The 20694-nt window shown below is 47.8% G+C and overlaps 1 protein-coding gene across 2 annotated transcripts in view; it reads left to right on the top strand.

Annotated features, from left to right (window-relative positions):
* Positions 1–20694, top strand: part of brd1a (bromodomain containing 1a) — a 193298-nt gene that overhangs the window by 12524 nt on the left and 160080 nt on the right. For both annotated transcript variants that reach the window (XM_086102790.1, XM_086102789.1), the window contains exons 18-21: positions 3378–3458; positions 4617–4698; positions 17977–18116; positions 20394–20484. The gene's annotated coding sequence lies outside the window, so the exon portion shown is untranslated. The remainder of the gene's footprint in view (positions 1–3377; positions 3459–4616; positions 4699–17976; positions 18117–20393; positions 20485–20694) is intronic.

Raw genomic sequence — 20694 nt, 5'->3', positions numbered from 1 at the left:
TTATGGGGTGCGCATACGTCTTACCACAGAGGAGAAGTAGAAATAGTGCGTTTCCAAGGTGAGCAAAACAAACAACTTCAAAAGAATTTAAATGCAAGTCATGTAAATTTACCCCCCCCCCCTCCCCACCCCCCTCGCAGTCGCACGCTTTCTGCGGAGCTTGCGATGACCTGATTATTGTGTCTTTGCACCGACTGAAAAGGCGGGGGGAAAAAAAAGTCCTCCGGAAGGCGTTGCGTCAGGCAATTCTGGGCGGCAATCAAGTCGGCGGCTACATTATTCATTGATCAGCGTGGACCGTGATCAGAAGCGGCCCTGCTAAATGGGGGAGATGAAAGCGGCGCTTGGGTCGGATGAAATCACTGAGGGGGGGGGGGGGAATATAGCCAATGGCCCCCCGGGGTGTCATTTATTTGCTGCTAATTTGTAAGCAACTTGGTCAAGGCGGCCTAGCGGCTCATTTTGGCTATCAAAGCAACTAAATGCTCATTAAAGTCGTTCCGTTTGCGCAAATATGCGCTCATGGTTTGGCGTTTTAAGTTGTGCGACTGGTGGAGACGCACAGACGTGAAGAATAATTCATTCGAGGTCATTAGCCGTCAGCCGTTTGGGTCTTTCTCTTTAAGCTCGACTCTGATAAACCCCCCCCCCCCCCCACCAATTTGAGGTACTTGTTGTGTGTTTGAAGCCGGGATAAGCACATTGTCAACAGAGCAGGGTATTTTCTTAAAGTTGCATTTGCGTCGGAGCACTCGTAAGTACTGTCGAGTCAAGTTTGAATACACCCCGAGTGAATAAACACATCTTGACTCTCGTGGGGGGAAAAAAAAAAAAGCGACTCCCCACCATGCCGGCCCGGCGCTCATCACCATTCCGCCGCATCCCAAGGACACTGTTGTGATTGACGGGGCTTAATGTGTATCTTGCCAGAATTGGATTTGATCCTGGGGGCTCTGCCACAGGCCCCTATGTTAGATTTACACCCCCCCCCCACCCCTCTCCTCCCTCCCACCGCCCCCGCTCGCAGCTCCTATCTTTTCCCCCCCTCCCTTTCTCTGTCGAACAAATAGAAACAGAATTACCTCTTCTCTGGAGCCGCTCCCGCAAGCCCGGCTCGCCGCATTGTAGCGAGATCATGCGCGGATCTGTGTCGCCAAAAATGATTGCGCTTGGCTCCGCCTGTGTTTTTTCCAAGGGGGGAAGTGTAGGAGAGGATTTGTGCAAAGAAGCCGCGAAGGCGGGCAGGTGTTGACTGCGGACGCCGGCTTTGACGAGCGCACGTTCGCTTTTCGCGGAATGCGCAGGTGGCTTTTGCGCCGCGCGTGCCTCAACTGTCCGCAGGGCCCACGAGAAGGAGGGGAGGGGGTTGCGAAGGAGAAATTCGACGGGACATTATATCTCATTTAAAAAAATTTATTTATGTTGTATATACGTCGGCCCAGTCTTGTCATTGTCAATAATAGTTCATAAAAGACTCGTTATCGAGCCGGGGACGCCACGTTGTTCTTCAGAGCCACAGCTCATCGATTCCGCGCGAGTCACCCCAAGTCTCAATCATCAATCGATCGCTCCCGTGAACGGTTAGGCCCGTGCTTTGTCTTCCACGCGCGCAAGTAAGACCGTCGGAAATGCCGCGCCACGTGCTCGCGTCGACGTCGACGCGAGCACATCAAGGGCCCGATCAATGGCAGCTTGGGATAACGTCGACGTTAGCCGTCAGCAATCTACATAAAGAGACGGCTTCCCGTAACGCCATCAATTCCCGAGGCCCCGCCGCAAAGATCCCCGACGGCTCGCCGCGGCGCCGTTTAACATCCTCGCCCCTCTTCTCCTTGGCCTTTAGATAGCGGACTTGTCTGGTGCAGATCTGCGGCGGTAACATCCTTTAAAACAAGCCCCGAGCCCGCCGCCGTCCCGGCGTATTCATCTGGTGGAAGCCTGACATTACCGCCGCGTCCCGCCTTATCTCTCGCTCGCGGCCAGGGAAGCAAATGCAAGATAGATTCCTATTTCGCCCGAGAGGGGAAACAATGGCCTTCTATCTTGCTTGTGTCCACAAGTGTACATGGGCGGCAGCGCATCTACACACACACACACACACACACACACACACACACACACACACACACACACACACACACACACACACACACACTCACACAACAGGACAGGCGAGATGTGTTGTTTGGAAATAGCAGGGCATTACCTCGAGCTATGTACTGTATCCTCGCCAGACACTTTATTAGATACGCACTCCGATGAGATCCGACACGAAGAACGTTTGTAGCAAGTTCTTCTTTTGAACTCATTCAGTACCAGCCAATTCTAGACCAAGTCTGAAAAGACGTTTGAAAACGTCTTTGGGAGTGAATGTGTTAACAATAAAGTTTGCAAGGCTTAAGTGTCCAAGGTCTCTCTCTCTCTCTCTCTCTCTCTCTCTCTCCCGGAGCCTCGCCCTTGAACTTGACCCCAGACGTAACTGTCAGATTCAGGGCCACGTTCCGCACCCGGTAAAGCGTCGACCTCGCGGCGGACTAAAATGAGATGCTTCTTGCGTCCTCTTGTGTCTTCCCCGAGCGAACGAGACGGGAGAGATCGAAGCTGACCTCCGAGCGTGTACTGCGAGTAATACTCTGTAGTCGCCACCAGCCCCCCCCCCCCCCCCCCAACTAAAAACACAACCAACAGCCGCTGGAGCCAAAAGAGCAGTTAAATTAATCATGGCAGCTTTTTAATGGAGTTTATTTGCTTTTGGTGCGCTTACCCGTTAACGTCGGCCGCAATTTCATCTGCATACCGCGCGCGTGTGTGGAGGCCTTCTCTTTCCAATTTAAAAGTCCTTGAAAGCAAACCGCTTCTGCCAGGAAATCCATATTTGGGTAAAAGTAGCACGACAATGCAGTCAGTCGCTAAAAAATAAATTTGAAACTCAATGTTGATTTCCTTTCAGCGTCAAAACTCCTTAACACTTCCAGAGGCTAGATTAAGTCGGAGGAAAGCGGCGTACAGAGATGAAAGCCTGCGTGACCCGTAGGTGTCTCTTCAGGATCTTCCCGGTTTGGTAAATTGGTTCCCGCTGGGTCACGCCGCGACACGAAGGACCAGCTACTCCAAGCTAATGAGACGGTCTCGGTTATTTGATTCAGCGTGTTCAAATGTTTCCGTTTGAAGTGTTTGTATTATAGGACGAAGCGCTCTTTAAAGGGTAGCAATTTGTCGTCTCTCGATATCCAGTTAGCGGACTCCGATTGAGGAGCTGTCGGCAGTCGGAGGGTTTGCTGATGCAGGGGCAAGAAAAGGGGGTCTCTGAAATGATCAATTCTGCAATTTTTTTTATAGCCCATCCCCAACTCCTCTCCTATTTCTTTTCATTTCAGACTCCGCCTGCTCGAATGCACACCCAAGATCAAACAGACCTGCCCACCAAAGCAAAGTCAGCACCGGGAAAAGGTCAAAAGGTAAGGCAATTTTATTCAGATCGCGCCTTTCATATACAAGTTAGCACAATATTTAATCCAAAAAAAAAAAAAAAAATGAAAGACATTTAAAAATGAAGACTCCCCTTTGTAAAAGAACCACCAATGCACGGATATGATTTTCAAAATAAGATTTTTTTTTTAAATGCTTTGAAAGACCTTTATCAGAGGTATTGATTAAAAAAAAAAAATCATAATTTTCAACCTGGATCGAAAAAAATTACACTTGAGGCTGCCTCCACTTCTGCTGGCAGCTGATTCCATTTGCCTGCAGCATCACGGCCAAATGCCGCTTCACCATGTTGGGGGTGACATGCTTCGTAGAGGACCGCGGCAGCTGCGCACACGTCGGTCCGCCTCAAATGGAACTTTTCGTAGTGGGTGTGGAATCTCACCAAAAAAAAAAATAATTGTCTGCCATTTCCGTTGATAAAATGTTATTTTATCGTTGCCGGAGCTTTTCATTTCCAAACCAAACAACACAGCTGCTGCGTGGAACCAAATGCCCCCCCCCCCCCTCGCCCCCTGACGTCACAATCAACCTGCGAAAGTCGTCCCTGCCAGCAATGGTTTTATTGTTCACTTTGTAATTTGGAAAATGACACTTGTTTTGAAAAAAGATTGAATTTGACACCTCCAAGATGTGACAACAGGATTTAAATTTTCTTCTTTCTTTTCCGCTCAGTATTTCTCACAAACACCACCGCTGGCTCGGAGAGTGTAGCTCGCGCCTCGTGACACCGCGTCACTCGTGATAAATTAACAAGAAGTGATGTGAAGGTTTTGCTGAATATTTGATGCACTTTCGTTGACTTGCCCTAGCCAAAGATTTTCATCGGTGGGGTTCCCAAAATGTACCAATTTGACATTCGACAGTGTTTGGCTTTTTATTGCATTACAACATATTCCATTACTTTGTGATTGTGTGAGTGTGTGTGTGTGTGTGTGTACTTGGTTGATGTGTCACCCAGTGTAGCCGCATAGTAGCGAACAGCACATGAAAGCGCTTACAAACCTTTCTGCCCAAACTGCGGCGAACGATTTCAATTATTATTTTTTTTTTTATCTCATCTCACAAAAGTGAAATCAATTAAAGTCTGATGTTTGTATCACCTTGTTTCTCTCTCGCGCCCCTGGCAGAAAAGAGGTCCCGGTTGGAGCAGAAGAGAGACGCCGGCGCTGCTCTGCATTCGAGAGGCGGGAGCGAAAAGGTCTGCTGAAGGTCAGTTCCAATGCGGAGAAGCAGCCGTTGCTTTCCCCTTGTTTGCCTGGAAAATAAGTTGAATCAACGAGGCGAATTTGAGAGAAATTGGATCAAGCCCACCGGGGGCGGCCGCACTATGAATTCCATATTCCTTCGGTTGTCATGTAATTCGGAAGTACTTTGGATCAGCCCCACCTGTGGAGGAAGAAAAGCAAAAAGGGTATTTCTCTCCTCCTCCCCGCCCCCCCATTCCTCCCCCACCAAAGCAGACTTTTGGCGTGACAGCAGTACGACCGCTAAGAGATGGGAAGAGACAGGCGAGGGGTGGAGCAGCGGGAAAGAATAAAGTGAAAAGAGTTAGCCGCTCGCAACGCCACCTGTGAACCGACGTGAAACTAAACCCTCTCATTCCCAATCGGCTCCTCATCCCCTGTTTGGAAGCTCGTGGGAGGCCGCCCGGATTGGCTCGGCGCCCCCGAGACTCAAAGCTATTTCGCCTGCTTTCCGGGTGGGCACAAAGTGATAGAAAAGGCGTCATTTGCTTTGATTGGACCCCTCGCACAAAGCAATCTCCCCGCTGTTATTTAAGTCCTGACGGCAAAACAACAAATCCCCGGTTGCCATGGATGTCCTTTATTTATTCTAGTGTGCCTTTCGATATCCGCTCTTTTAAGCTACGTCGCCTTCCGTTGAATAGACTGGAAGTATTTGAAAATATCGAAGCCAACACGACAGCCCCCAACTCACCCACAAATCATTTAAAAAATATCGGGGAGGAAAAAAAAAAAATGGGAGGCGTCCCCGGAGTGAACAAAATTGTTTTTGCTGTCATGTCTTCTTTTGCGCATCCAATCATGAACGTCATTGATCGACGGGCAAATTATGACAACCGATCATGAAGAATCCACAGAAATGCAAAATACCCGCCGATCCGATCTGTGTGAAATCAAATCGTAAGTCTGATTTTGGCGTATTGCAAGACAGATGAATTTATTGCTAGTGTCGGAAAAAAAATACTTGGGAAGTAAAAAAATAATTGCATTTTGAATTGCAAATATTGAGGGGGAAAATTGGCAATCAGATTACACTGGTGGTCAACAACACATTTTTTTTTGGGCTTTATGGGTCTCTAGGCAGAGCTTTGACGCCGAAGAAAAAAAAAATTGGCGGGGGGTGGGGGCACATCAGGCTTCTGTTATATTTTCATGTTTTTCAATTTGACCTAAAATGGGTATGCCGTACAGATTTTCCCATCTGGAGTTATCGCTGTGACGTTTCATTGGAAAAAAAAAAAGAATACACCTGTTGTTAAATTGAAACGTTCATTCAAAAATATACTACACGTGCGTCTGGAAAGAAAAAAAAATACATATTTTTTGCAGAATCATGCAACCTGACTAGTTTTCTCCTCACGACCGACCAAACAATAGCTCAATGCGTTTGTGCTCTGTGTAGATAATAATAAACCCTTGTTACTGATTTGACAGAACAATGCTCTGATTTCTATTCCCGCTGCTCGTATATCTGGGTTGATATGATCCAAGGATTTGAAGCCAGGGAGCGTCTAGGAATAGCATGGAAGGAGGGAAGAACCCCCCCCCCCCCCCCCCCCCCACCCAACTCTCTCAAAATAGGGAGCTTCATTATGGCATCCGTCCCTCGCCTGCTGTTAATCAAATCTTTGTGGTGGCTTGTGAATCGCGCTTTTCCGCTACAAATTTGAAAAAAAAAAAAAAGATAGAGGTAAGCGAAAAAGGCCCTCGCGCTTTGCTTTATGCAGACAAGGTGTCAGCTTGATAACACAGTTTTAGTTTGTTTTCTTGTCTTTTTTTTTTTTTTTTTTCCGAGCGACTTTGCCTGTCTTCGGCTCACAAGCGCTTTATTGTCAGAAAGTAATTTGGTATCCTGGCGGAAAAGCAACAGTGAGCGCGAGCGAGGTTTGACGCTCGCTCCCTTCCCACACAAAAAACAAAACAAAAAAAAAAAAATGCCTCCCCGTCACGCTTTTTGCAGCCGACACAAACACTTTCATCACTTCCCCCGGCGTCATGTAAAGCAGCCGATCCCGATCACTCTTGTTTGTCTCCGCCTTCAAGATGTGCTTTCATACAATTGCCGCTATTTGGGCGGCTTTATTTGCATTCTTTCGCCACTACTTTTATAATGAGCCAGTACACACCCTTTAGTCACGTTCCGCACACGTTTTTACGTTTGCGTCGTTTCGACCGAGGTTATTATTGTTCATAAAAAGTAACAAAATAAGATTGAAATTGAAAACATATTTTCGTAAATGCAACAAAATTGATTAATTTTTTTTTAAAAGTTAACTAAAAGTAAAAAAACTTACTATATAAAAAAAAAATGTCCTTCGTATCGTCTTTCGGGATTTATGAACAGTCGTAGGCTACTTAATTAGCTTGCGCTCTAAAAAGGTTGCGTAGGTCCTAAAAATAAAACTAATACTAAAACTAATCACTAAAAGCAAACAAATCATTAAAAATATATAAATATAAACCAATAAAAACCACGAAACCATGCCGAGAAAAATGAATTAAAACAGGAAAAAAAAAGTCAAAGCGAAATTTAAAAAATAAAATAAAATAAAATTTGCAACCCTGGTTTACACTCTGCCGACGATCAGGCTCAGCACGACCGGCTACTGCCACAGTCCCATTTCCCCTTGCGTTTTGTTAGGAGAGGAGGTGCAGAGAAGAAACGGGGCAAAGCCATCATCGAGCCGCGGCTCTAATTACTTCCACGCTCCTCCCTCTTCTCTTTGATGGATTCTCAAGAGCCAAAAGTGGTGGATCAGCACTTTCCATCCCTCCTACATTCTCTTACGTTCCCTCCCCCCTTTCTCCGGCTCCTTTGTCAGGACAGGGCTTGTGTTATTAACCTTCCGTCTGCTCATGCAAATACAGCGCCGTAGTCCTTGCCCTCACTCGCCGCGAGCCCGTCGCCGACAGTTGAGCTCTTATTTCTGCTCCGAGTTATCCCGCGGCGTTTGTCAAAGGTCGAAAGCGAGGGAAAGGAAAAAAAAAAAGAAAAATTCAAACCGAACGATTGACTGGCCGCTGTGCTTCATTTATTGTCGGATTTCACTGGAGGATAAGGGAGAAAATGGAAAAGGCCGAAAGAGAAAAGAAGTGTTTGGAAAGAACAAAATGGAGACAGAGTGGACTTGATGATGGAGTGTCGATGGCGTCCGTCTGCGCGGTCCGCCGCCAAACGAAAAAGGGGTCACGGGTGCACTTAGTTTTGATGGATAGGGGCCTTCACCCCAAAGTCTTGCTCCACATCCTCGTCGTCAGGGCCACTGAGCACCTCTCAACGGGCACCGGCGCCGGGGCGGGGGCAAGCGTAATAATCACCCGAGCGTGAACCGACATCTTTCCATGCCACCGTCCCGGCCGATGGACGGAACGGCCGGTGGCGAGAGGACTCGCTCATTAGCCTCCCCCTCCTCCCCCCCTTTTGCATGACCGATGATGAGGGCTCACGGCGGCGCGCATAAAAATCCATATTCATACCCGGCGTGTAAAAAAAAAAAAAAAAAAAAAAGACAGCTGCGCTTTCAAGTGTTAGCGTATCGCTTGTAACGGCGGACACGATGAGATACGCGGTCGTTAAAAAGGCTTGCGTTGACGCAAACCAAGCGTCATTCCCATCTCTCTGGCCACTATTAATATATCTGTTTACTTCAATATTTCATATGCTGCCTTTTACACTGCATTTTGATCCCCTCCGGCCCCCGTAAACCCCCCCCCCCCAAACCCCCCCAAAACAAATCCTGGTGCACTTTTTCCCCAGCATGCTTTTTTGCCATAACACCCGCGACCATGTTGTGCTTGCAGTTCTAATACAAGTCGTAACATTTTGGCTCAGATTTTTGGTTAAAAAAAAAAAAGAAAAAAGCTCTTTGAAGGACACATAAAAGCTGCGTTTTACAACAGGGGTGAATATCTCTGTCAGACACGTTAAAGCGGGCTTTACAAACTACTGTTCTCCCGTGGCTCAAACATTGTTGCTATGGTTTCAGCCCTGACTTTTTTTTTTTTAAAACATGTCAGTAATTCGCAGCAGAGTGCTTCAGCTCCCCGATTAGCCCACGTCCTGTTTGCAGTGAGGAGCCATCACTAACCGAGTGGATGTCCTTTTTCCACTTGTATTTATTTACCCCCCCCCCCCCCCCCTTCAATATAAAAGCCGTGTGTCAGAAGTGCCGGTCAGATGGACAAAACGCAGGACTTTCCAAATAGAGAGAGCACATGCGGAGGGAGGCAAGCCGCCGGCGCGCACACACACACACACACAGCGTGTAGTCACACTGTGGATTACCAGTGGCCCCAAGGCCCCCATGGGGGGGGGGGGGGGGGGAGCAGTAAAAAGATGAATACATCCAACCGAGCTTTCCTTTTTGTGCCGTCACAGTGAAAGGTGGAGCACATCCACTCGGCGATATCATCTCGTTGCCATCGCTGGCTTTTCATCGTAACACCCCGAGGTGCTGTCAGCCCTTCTCCCATTGGGCAATTTGACGAGTTGTCATAGGAACGCCGCCGAGAGAGAGGAGGCGATAAAAGTCTATAGAGTAAATGAGCCACTTCACTTTTGGACACTATCAAGGCAGTTGCTCGCATTCTTGACATATTCTATTTTTAGATTACAGTCAATCAAAATATATATATGCATTTAATTTTGTTCCGGAAGTCACTGCTAGGCACCTTCCCATCCTCAACTTCCTGCCGTCGTCCATTCACTTGGCGTCCTAATTGGATCAGGTGGCGCATTTATTTCCATGAGGAATGCCCGATTCTTATCAAACACATGCTCTGCTACAATTCGTCATTAACAGGAAGAGAAGGGGGAGAGCACAAAAAAAAAGTTTCCTGGCACCGGCCTATTATTTCCAATTTCTCCAGGAGAAAGTTAATCTAATGAGCATTATCGGCAGCTAATGGGAATTATAATTAGTCAGATGCATCAGATTATCTGCATGTAATTAGCTGTGTCTGTCAGCTCCAATTAGCATGACAGAAATTAAGAGACTTTGGAGTTTGTTGCAGCGCTGATGATGATGATGATGAGAGAGAGGCAAGGAGACGGAGAGATTGAGGTGCCGTGGGGGTAGGCGGCGGAAAAATGCCGTACCGTTTTAAATTAGCCAAAAAGTGAGTATGCCGCAAACGTCTATTTTGTGGTATTACTGCCATAAGCGCGACTGCATCTAGGGATGAATGCTAGAAGCTTTAACTCGGATTACGGCGACCCTAAAATGTGCAGTGATTGATTTTGTGCTGTAAAAAGCTGAAACAAAAAATTGCTAGCTAGCTAACAGCCTATTGGCTGTTAGCTAATTTGCATTTGCTAGCTAACAGCCAATACACGAAATAGAAGTACACAATGAGAATAGTACACGAAAGCAAACGTCAAATAAAACGGCGTCTAGTATTATGAGGTTGTCGAGTAAAGTTCTGTCGACGGTATGGCTTCATTTTATTTCGTGAAAATCAAAGAACCCGTTTTCCCCGTCGTCCTTGCCGGAATGCATTCGGTACACAGATCGCACGCCGCTAAACAAACCGCTTTCTAATGTTTCCAATCGGCCGCGTATCGCCATGCCAACCCCTGCCGGGGAGCGGTGTCATTGATCGCCGCCCGATACGCGGGCGGCTAAGTAGCCTCTGAGGCGGGGTCGCCCATAATACATTTGCATGGATTATCGCTTTCTCTATTTGACCAGGCCGCATGTGTCAGTGAAGCACGCACGGTAAACAGTTGCAGTCAATAGGCCCCGGGAAGCGGGCGCACGCCTCCGCCCCATCGCAACCTTCCTAAACGCACACGCGGTCATGCTAATACGCCCCAAGTACACAAACGCGCCAAGCCGGCGAGCACGCACCTCAACCCGCGGGACGTGCCCGAGACGATATATCTTCCGACGGTGACAGTCAATTCGGGACGAGCTTGAGCTTCTCTTTGCTCGAGATTATCGATCGGGCTTAGCTCTTATTTACCAGACCGACGCGCAAACGCTGTTATGTGTCCGGGAGGCATTGATCAAAACCGTTGCATACCCAAGTGCACTCCGGAGGACCGTTAGCGGGCAGATTTAAGACCAGAAATGCAAATTCGTCCCGTCTCAGCCATCAATTTATGTTGTCCGTTTTAATGTCGGAAAATGTTGCCAACAATGTCGCACGCTTATTTTGTCGCAGGGTACAAAAGGCCTTGACCACAAAAACTCGCTTGACGTCGTGCACGCTCGTGGTTCGGATACCGAAGTGATCCCATTTTGAAGTGTACGACCTCGGGAGGCTCATGCGCGCGCACACGATAAACACAACGAAATAAAACGCGTTGCCGGTTGTTTAGCGTTATGACCCCCGGGCCATTGCGGTTGTGCAATTCTAAACATAAATTGACGTTTGTCTGGTGTTTGGATAGCAGAGCGGGTCGATGTCGTGGCGGGCGGCCATATATAGTTTTCACCGATTCACTTGTTTGTGCGTCGGGGGTCTGGTAATAGAACTTCGTTTGAATCGATTGTTTTATGCATTGTTTTCACAGTGCCTGTTGCTCGCCGCACGAAGCGTGACGCAAATCATCTTTTCTTTCCACTGCAACAGTTGCGACCTTGCCACTGAGGCGAGAAGAGAGCATCTTCCCCTTGGGTGTTTTTTTTTTTTTTTTTTTTGCGAATGTGATTTGCCTCTTTCTTTTTGTTTCTAACTGTCTGGCAGTTTTTTTGTTTTTTTTTTCCTTTTTGTGGTGGGGCGAAATTGTGTTATATTGAGTTCACGTCCAAAAGATATAGTTGTAAATCCGACGATGGGAAAAAAGGCTGACGCGGTCCCTTTTTGCTCCAGTGTAAGTTGGTGCGCCAAGCTTGAGCAGTTTCTTAATTATGACACTGTGAGAACCACAAAAAATAAAAATAAAAAAATGCCAACCAGGCATACAGTATGTTGACTTGACGAGAGAAAAGTGAAGACAAACCGACTCCCTGGTCCTACGCATGCGCCGCTGTTAAAAAGAGCAAGCCCAAAATGTCAAAACGCCGTCTCCAGTCGGTTTCGGTCGACAGGCTTGATGAGGAGTTGAAAGTTCCTCTTGACGGCGAGACGGCAATTGCGATCACTTATCCTGCGGGATGCCCGCCGCAAAAACAATCTGTCACGCTTGACAGCGTTCTCACCTTTTGAACGCGCGCTTGCATTTTCGCGTAGAGGGGGGCGGAGTCTGCGTTGACCTGTTGCTTTTCGTTCGATTGTCCTCTAAAATCGCGGGAAGTACATTTAAGATCTTGCGGAGGTAGGAATTGCGTCATCGCCGTCTGGGGCTTGTTATCGAACCGGCACGATACGCGCGCCACACGTTCCCCGAGCTCGCTCTCAGCTCAGCGGGAGTGCGGCGAATGGAATCGGGCGCGCGGTATCGCAACACGCGTCGCTCGTATCCCGGCTCGAGGCGACTCGGCATCCCCGCAGACTCGCGCTATGTCGGTACGCTCGCTGTCGTCGCCGCCCGCCCGTGTCGACGTCTCGCCGCTCTGACAGGCGCGCCGAAACTGACAGCGCGAGTTGTACTCGGGCGCAAACAAGCACGGCTACATCAATTCCCATGAGACGGGAGCCTCGCAAATCGTCTTGGAATCCCTCTGCGTGTTTTGCATATTTATTTTTTTTTCTTTTTTAAAGGTTGAACCATAGGGCACCTCACAGCAGGTGAATGATGAGTTCAACAACTCACTGGGGGGGGGGAGTCATTATGTATTCTCATTTTTATTTAACTCGACTCTCGCCTGGAAATGCAAAAAAAAAAACGGCGCGGCAGTTTGTTCGGTACCTTCCAAGTTTCTGCTTTTTGTACCCGTGGCGCTTGACTTTGAACCCGCGGGAAGACATTTTGGGCCACCGTGGAATTCATTCGTGTCGATTTCATTCAATCTCCTTTGTACAAAATCTGTCATCACGAGCCAAAGGTTCCTTCGCCCTCATCGCTGTTCACTTCAAATAAGCCGTCGGCGCGAATGGTTCGAGGAATCTCTTCCTGGATGGCGCGACTACATTTCGCCGCCGTTCGCTTTTAATCACGGTTTTTCCCGTACGCCGTTTTTTGATGCGTGTCCTCTGCGTACTGATGTTTGTCCAGCCGGTGGGGTCTCGGGATCGATGGCCGCCCGCGAGGGTGGGCACGGCTGGCGCTGCGGCTCGGCCCGCCGTGAGCAGAGCGTGCGTCTTGTGGGCAGAACGTGTGGATTAAGGGAGAGGCCTGAACTTGAAGCGGGAAAGGACGGAACAGTCAATAACACGCTGATTAATGATAATGGCATGCAAGCCCGGGGGCTAATCTGTCTAAGCGCTCTTCTTTTTTCTTCATCTTTTTTTTTTTTTTTAAATCAAAGATTGGCGAAAAACATCGAGGACAGCGAGGCAGAGGTGAATATTTGATCACGGCTTCACCTATCGCAAGTGTGATGCGAGCCGGTAATACGCCGGCTTTTGGTGTGATTCGGACGCGTCGACTGTGTGGCGATCTCTATCTTTAGTCGGAGCGATTGCATCGTCGGGTCTTTACGATTGGAGCGTCTCACAGTGGAGATACGAGGGTCGCTTTGGACTGGCAGCTATTTGGATTTTTAATGATTATTATTATTATTATTATTTTTTGCCTTTACGTGACGCAAAAACCTCTTGCTCCATACGGCGATCCTAAAAAGCGTACCTCCGGTAATAATGGTTTATCCCGGCCTTTTTAAAGCAATTCCGGCCCATTCTGAGATTTGGAAGCCTCATCCGCTCGCCTACGGACTTGCCGCAAGCGTGGGTTAATTTATGCAGCCTGGTGCATGCAATCTCCCCCCCCCCCCCGTGTCCGGAGTCCCGAAGGAGCGACGGGAATGTCGACAGTCTCGTGATGGATCGGATTTTGCTTCAAGTGTTTATAGCGCCGGCTTGTCATCGGTCTTTTTATTTTGAAATGCAGATGAATGTTCTCCTTCGGGGCCTCGCCGGGGTGAGGCCCACTCAGCTTAGTGCTCCTGGACTACAGAGGCATGATAAAAAGGTTTATTGATTGGTGATCATTTCAGAACTTTTGGCAATCACGCGGAATGGATCACCTTTCACCGCGGCATCGTGAATTTTGGGCTTTGTTTTGAACTGTTTGCGATGTTGACATCAATAGATCAGCAGTCTCGGTTTGAGAAATGAAAGTAACACAATTTATTGTTTAAATAGAGGCTGTTTGTTGAGGCGAAGAGAAAAATCATATTCACCTTTGATTTATCGCCCCCCCCCCGTGAAGCCATTAACTCATTCACTCCCAATGACGTTTTTGAACGTCTTTTCAGACTTGGTCTAGAATTGGCTGCTACTGAATGAGTTAAAAAAAAAAATAGGACATCGCGATATAAGTCAGTAATCAAGGGCTCAAGGTCTCTTGAGTGTCCTTCTGTTGTCCCATCAGCCTTCCTCAGGACCAAGAATGAGCTCTCTTGGCCCCCGCACTTCCTGCTTGATTGGCCCCAATAGTTTATTCACTTCACTCACGCACAAAAGACATCAGGCTGACCGATCTGCGCATAGGAGCCAGACCTGGGCTGATCGATGAGGCCGTGGGCTGGGTGGTGGTGGTGGTTGAGGGGGCGGGGGGGGGGGGGGGTGCAGGCCGGACAGGTAGGCTGACAGACGTACAATCAGCGGGCCAATCGATTGGGAACTTTTGCCGAGCTCAGATAAGAGCCTGCTCGGGATGCTCAGCGGCCTTCGCTGACGGTAGCTTTCGGTCGCCGTTCTGATGGGTTTTTTTTGTTTGATTTTTTTTGCCGTGCCGATCTTCTCTTCACATCCCGTCGTCCGCGAAACAGAGAATGTACCTCCGATAAACGCTTTCCTTATATGTGTATTAGTGTGCATCAGCCCAACCATCGATTGGACTTCATGCCTTTTTTTATTTTATTTTTTGTCTGACCGTCGCGCGCACTAATAGTGCAGACTATCGATTCGGTGAACTGAAAACAACGGAGCCGACCGCACGCTTGCCGCCGTCTTTTCAATTCACCATTTCCCAACGCACGTAGACCTGTGCAGAGATTTCCAGTTCAGCCGAGGAATAAATCTGACTTAAAACCGCCGCGGCGCCCTCATTAGGGCAGGCTATTGAACCTCAATAGATACCCAAGAATGTGTCACGGGAGTCGTTGCCTCCAGGCTCACTATAAAGCTTAAAGTAAAGCGATAAAGTTCAAGTCCGGCTTGCTCGAGGTAAAAGTTAAGTACTTTACGATCCACTTATATCTCATCTTTGGGATTCATATAACACTGGCTGGAATTATTTGATACACTTTGGCCCCGGGTTTGACCAGTTTTTAATCGTTGTGTGCCGGCTTTCCGGTGTTATCGACTGATCGTATCACTTCGGCTATTCGTTCATTCTTATTTCATACGTATATTTAAGAAAAAAAAAGTTGTTTTTAGCTTTCTCGGCCCCATCCAGAAGCCAAACAAACATCAAATCGGCTAATTAGAGAGCTCCCGCGCTGCTTCGGAAGCGAGCAGACTCGTCCACCTGCGGCGCGTGGTGAAATCTTGACAGAACGTGCACAGAAAGCGTCTTTGGGCCTCATCGGCGAAGAGGCACGCTGCATCCGGGCCGGAGAACCGATCGATGGCGAGTTAATTGGAAAAACGGGGGGCAGGAAATGTGACGACGTATGCGGGCACTCAGTGCGTTCCTCTGAGGTGTGGGTTCTCGAATAACCTGCGAACCACACGCGGTTTTAAAGCGTCAGAGCTCCAAAAGGTGCGGTCGTAGTGCGAGGAAATGCAACAGTCCTGACAGAAAATTGCCCGACAACATCATTTCCGTTCAACTTTCTAAAGACGGCGAGCGAATCTGTCGAGATTCCCGCCGAAGGCGCCCGGGGTGCGTTTGATTGACCGAGCGGAACCCACCGACGCGGCTCGCCGATGCGCTAATAGCAGACCGACAGGAAAGCTATCGGGCCGACGGGAAATAACAAAAGTAATTACAGCAATGAGGTGCCTGAAGCCAAGGCGCAGCGGCGAACCTCCAAAATAAGAGCGCGGTTTCACGTCGGAAAGATAGTTTCGGGATTTTATGAACCTGCAAAGCGGCGCGTTAAGTAACCAGCTGCAGGACACTACAAAGAGTACTCTCACCACCAATAATGTGGACAGAATTTGCTAAGATGACTCTTTGAAGAAAATGGAAGCGGACATCACAGGCACCGTGTCGCCCAAATGACTCATATTTGTGAAAGCGACGCGCCGCTTCCCATCTGCAAATAGCTCGATTTTATTTCAGGAGTGCGCAGACCAGAAAAGATCTCATACCTCTTTGCGATGTGGAAAATGGCGCATGATTTACCGACAGTAGAGCTTGAATCCAAGTTGTTGCTGTTGCTCCTCTTTTAACTCATTCAGTATCAGCCAATTCTGGACCAATTCTGAAAAGACGTTTAAAAACGTCTTTGGGAGTGAATGAGTTAATGGCTTAACGGGGGGGGGGGGGGTCGATAAATCAAAGGTGAATATGATTTTTCTCTTCGCCTCAACAAACAGCCTCTATTTAAACAATAAATTGTGTTACTTTCATTTCTCAAACCGAGACTGCTGATCTATTGATGTCAACATCGCAAACAGTTCAAAACAAAGCCCAAAATTCACGATGCCGCGGTGAAAGGTGATCCATTCCGCGTGATTAAAAAGCTCTCCGGTACCATTGGCAGAATTTTCGAGACTCTGGTATTCATCTATAAATTGATCCGTCGGGTGTGGTCGAGTGTGGTAGCAACAACGTTGGGAGGAACGCAATTTTGAGCTCGTCCATTAGACGGCGCGGAAACCCTTCGTCGTAAGTTAAACGTTAAACCCATACTGGGCCTTCTCCTTTTGAGTTTTGATATTTTGCTGCGCAGAGTTGTCATGAGAGGGAAACAAACCCTTGGGAATACACGAGTCGCCTTTAAAAAAAAAAAAAGTCTCTCATCCCGTTTCATACTCTGGGGATCACGACATGTCACCAGAATACGATGAGCCGCCAGACATGAGTGACAGTGATAGCCGCTGTGCGTCGAGGATCCACTTTTTTTTTTTTTCTCGTCCCAATTCCCAAGGCCTGGCCTCTCCATCCCCGTGACAAGCCGCACCGAGACCGTCATTGCCTCTGTGAATGAACTTGCTGCCTTGCCTCTTTTATTGGGATTGCTGGAGTGCCTTTTTCTTACGTAGAAATAATAACGGGAATCGCACTCGCCGGGCTTTCTCCATCGCCTCCGTTGTGCTGTTACGCTAAATTGTGCGCATGAAAATGACAAAATATGTTAAGCATTAAAAATCTGCAGGGGGACTTGGAACCCGAGTTTCACACCTGGTCAAGAGCTACGTAAAGGTCTGTCGTAAATCACTGGATTCGGTCCCCCAATTCTGCCATCGCTACGGGGGTTCAAACACTCGAGGGGGATTAAGAAAACTAAAATGAACTCGCTGCTAGATCATAAATCCAGTCTGCGGTGAGCTGACGATGCAAAAGGGAAGCGGCGGCTTTCCTCCCTGATGGTCTACGTTCATCGTGTTGTGATACCAGAAGAAAATTAACGCGACGGTTTCCTGAAGAAATTACGTCTCGGTTGTGACCATTGTTCCTTTCACGTAAACTCGACTAAAGTCTTTTGAGATGTTTTTATTGAGAAACTTTGCGATATTTCCCATCAGTTAAGCAAGTGCATTAAGCTCTCTTTTAGCTTGGTGTAATCACGCCACGGGGGCCTTATCAAAACGGGCACCCGCATAAAAGCAGCCTCCCTCTTTCCTTTCGTTGACTATCTCAGCCTTTAGCGCCGCCATTTATTTCGCCGGGCCGACAAGCCAATCTCGTTTGGTGCAGCTGTTGCCTTCCTCGAAATGTCCGCCTGGCTTACGTGTATCTTCGACTTCATCAAGCTCCTGATGAAACCCATACTGGCCCTTCCCCAGATAAGCTAAGGCGGGCAACGAGATATATCCATCATTCCCCCTACTTAACACACACACACACACACACACACACACACACACACACACACACACACACACACACACACACACACATCGGCTTACCTGCGTATGCGTCTTGATATACCGCAGGGCTAATGCTACAACACTGTCCTGAAGAGAATTTAGTTTGGGTTACGATTGAAAAGCAATGTCTTACTTTTCATTGAATTTCAGTCTCAATTATTATGAGCTAATGCGCAACAATTGTTTTTTTGGTTTTTTGTTTTTTTCCCAGAATTACCCAATCAACAGGAAGTCTGGAGCACCGCATGAGCCGATGTCGCCTGTTCAAATGAGAGGCGAAACCGCAGCAGTCCAGACGCCATCGATTCACTGCCCTGCGAATGGAATGAGGAAATTCAGTGGCAAGATGAGGTTAGTTTGAAAAATTCGAAAAAACTATCGACTGCTTTGAGAAGTCACTTGGATTTGATTGGAAAATTAGCTCGTCGGACCCACTGTATAAATACTGTTGTTCTCAAATGCGAGGGGCATCGCGATTTTTAATTCAACGGCAATCTAGATTCTCGCGCCAGCACGTTGAAATGACCCGCCGCCCTGCTCATCATCCTGGGGGCTTTGCAGAACGAAATGTCCTTATTCCAATGAACCTGTCACACACACACAAACGCGTCAAACACCCAAAGCGAGGGCCTGGCCATCAGCCGGGAACTTCATCGTCTCCCGTATCGTGTCATGCCATGTATGTTTGTCAGCCAAGAGAGTGGGGGTGGGCAGGTGCCGGGGGGGGGGGGGGGGTCTTAACCCCCCCCCCCCCCCCCCCCCCAAACCCCACTTAGCCGTAACACATGGCTCTACCAGGAAATAGTTGCTCATGTGGCGAAGGCCCAAAGCTTGGGAGGTATCCGTAATTGACTTGCTTTGCCAAGTGCAAGTGCCCGGAACATAAAGTACGATCGGTTGTCATGACAGTGCTCATGCAGCGGCCAAAGTGTTGCATCAATATGGGCAAAAAGATAAATAGCACTCGGGGTAATGCGTGGGCAGGTGATGTATGCTGTTCCGCCGGACCGACCGCGCACACGCGGCGTCATCCAGACATTAAAAACGACCAAAAGCGTTGCGACGATGTCTTCTCCTCCGCGTCTTTTGGTCAGAGTGTACACAAGGTCATTTAGTTACCGATCAATAGCTTGCATCGAGCTCCCCGCACCGCCCGCCCTGTTTCTGAAAGGGCCGTTAAATCGATGCCAACAAATGAAATTAAGCTCCCGGGTGGCTCCGAGGAGCAAATGATCTTCCCGTGATGAATAACACACTGTAAACGCGTCGGCGCTTGGCGCATCGCGCGCGCGCGTGAGGATTTCCGTTGCCTCGTTCCCTCGAGGTAATACCCCGGGGAATGAAGCTCTGCTAATGGTGTTTATCCGCGGGCGCGCCATTTGCCGTAACAGCGAGAAGAACAAATGGTTTTGTTTACAGAGCTGGAAGTCGATCGCTTTTTGGATTCCTGTCATTTTCGACGGGCAAAAAGCGCTTAGCATCCCTCTCATTCTGAATCTAAATCAGTGTTTCGTGGCTCGTGTTAGCTTGCGCGGACGACTTCATTTAGCGGTAAACAAATGAGATGGTCACGTTTTCATGTGTTTCTCATTGAATTTTTTTTTTTTTCCAAAATTCATGACCCACTTTTAAATCACTGCATCGAACTGCCTTAGCCCGTAGTGATCTTGTCTTGGATGCATGTCAGAAAAAAAAAACATTGACATGATGATTTCACCTACTTGGCAACAAATGACAAGATCCGGTGAAAGGCCTTTTTATTGCTTTGAATTTAATATAAGTCTAATTTGTTCTTTTGTATCCCCGTCTTTTTTTTTCTTTCTTTCTTCTGCTCTAAAGTACACGAGAAGGATGTTGGAATTCAATCTAACGACGCTAATAATTGCCCCAATCATTTTCATTATATTCTGTGCTTTTGCCGCACCGGGCTCTAAATAGAGAAATGGTTTTCCGCTTAGCTCTCAGCTCAAGACCATTTATTAAGGTGTGTTTATCATTCACGGTGACCTCGGTTAAGTGTCCTGAGAATTATATTTAAGGCCGTGGGTCCCAGCCGGCAATTAAGTACAATTCATTACAGCAGTCACACAAGGCCTACGGAGAGAGAGAGGGGGGGGGGGGGGGTTGGAGCAAAACACCCCGGCGAAACAGATGGAGGAACGAGAGCTAGAGGCAGTGTGAAAGGAATGTAAAAGGAGCAACCGAACGTGTAGGAGAGGCGTAACATGAGAAAAGGGGCGGACTGCGTGTTTCGGAACGATGGAGGAAGGAGGTGGATTTACCTGGGAAAGCTCGCGTTGTCAGCTTGTTTGGCCTGTGGTTCTTGTCCTTGTCCTTGTACTTTTTTTTTTTTTGGGGGGCGAAAACTAATTCTAAAACTAAAAAGAAGCATTTTGCGAAATTAAAACGAGTCAAACCTAACATCCTCTAAAACCAAACTAAAAAAAAAGCCAATATATGATATAAAATATGATATGCTATAAAATATGATAATATAACTATCCTAACCCTAAAGGGGATTGATATTTCTCTAAATATCCCAAATCTCCTTTCTGTCGACGGTGCTGCAATTTAGCTTTTTTTTTTTTTTTTTTTTTTAAATCCATGCTTCTGTATTTTTCCCTCTAGACTCCGCCTGCCAGCTCCTCACATCACTCCACCAATCTGATGAACTGTACCAACCTCAGATTAACCTTCAACCTCCCCCTTGTCACTGGAGGTGAGCCGCACACACTCACGCGCACACACACACACACAAAAACACACACTGCTAGTCTGTGTCTTTAATAGAGTGAGGCAGGCAGAATGCTTGGATGGTGTTCTTAAGATACTGCAGCACAAGCATGGCTGATGTGTGATCTTTCGGGCTTTTTTGGGGGGGAGGAGAGTTATTCGAATGACGTTAAGAGTGCAGCAATGGAGAGACGCA

This window comes from Hippocampus guttulatus, chromosome 22 (assembly GCF_054856545.1).
Source record: "Hippocampus guttulatus isolate MCC_2025c chromosome 22, RoL_Hgut_1.0, whole genome shotgun sequence".
In the NCBI taxonomy this organism is placed as follows: Eukaryota; Metazoa; Chordata; class Actinopteri; order Syngnathiformes; family Syngnathidae; genus Hippocampus; species Hippocampus guttulatus.
Note: the sequence above shows the minus strand (reverse complement) of the source record. Positions and strands in the feature narration are given on the sequence as shown.